The sequence below is a fragment of the Lepisma saccharinum genome, chromosome 17 (assembly GCF_977018435.1).
Source record: "Lepisma saccharinum chromosome 17, izLepSacc3.1, whole genome shotgun sequence".
NCBI lineage: Eukaryota > Metazoa > Arthropoda > Insecta > Zygentoma > Lepismatidae > Lepisma > Lepisma saccharinum.
Window position 1 is genome coordinate 49,802,449 of NC_139245.1, and position 788 is coordinate 49,803,236.

Below are 788 nucleotides of genomic sequence, written 5' to 3' on the forward strand. Positions count from 1 at the left end.
TGCAAGGCTTTTGTTAACTGTTTTATTTTACTTGGCAAGTCATACAGTTCATTCATCTGTTGAAAATCTTTACTAGTAGGCAGCATTGCAGGGTGCTGTTTTCCATACATTTACTTTCACTGTACTGTCACTCGATCGCCACCCACGATGAACTTTAACCCAAACGAGTGTGCCACTGAAAGTGAACAGAACTGTACATGAAATGCAAAGATCTAGGACGTAGGACTAAAATAGGTATGGAACTAGAAATCATTTGCCTAATGATTAGAGATATTTGTCAATGAAGTTATATAATAAGAGAAAAAATGCATTCTTTACTACACTTGCGGGCCTCCCCCATGGCACAGTGGTAGCGTCATTGCCTTGCAATCAAGGGGTCCCGGGTTCGATACCCGGTGGAGGCACAAGTGGTTCGGATTCCACTTTAAACTGTAGGTCCAGTCCCGATTAGCCTTACTGTGCATAAAGTGGACTTAAAACAGCAACTCAAACCAATTTTACTACACTTGCATAGGAGCTACAGCAATTATACTTTAAAAAAAAATTCTGGCAACCAATTTATTTCTCTTGGACGATTTGACATCGATTGAAATTGTATTTTGTAAACTAATCACAAGTACTTTCATATTTATGGACAGGGTTCACATATTACATTAAAAATATTATCTACATTTCTGAGAAAATCCCTTTGACATTTCAAAATTTGCTTCTCTGCCTGACATTATCTTTGTTTGTGAGAATATTTTTTTTGAATCTCAGAATTTGCTTGTCTTTTGTGTATGTCTGTC

The 788-nt window shown here is 37.2% G+C and overlaps 1 non-coding gene across 1 annotated transcript; it reads left to right on the forward strand.

Annotated features, from left to right (window-relative positions):
* Nucleotides 1-329: 329 nt before the first annotated feature.
* TRNAA-UGC (transfer RNA alanine (anticodon UGC)) lies at nt 330-404 on the forward strand. Its single transcript has one exon. It is a non-coding gene; the product is annotated as a tRNA-Ala (tRNA).
* The last annotated feature ends 384 nt before the right edge of the window (nt 405-788 follow it).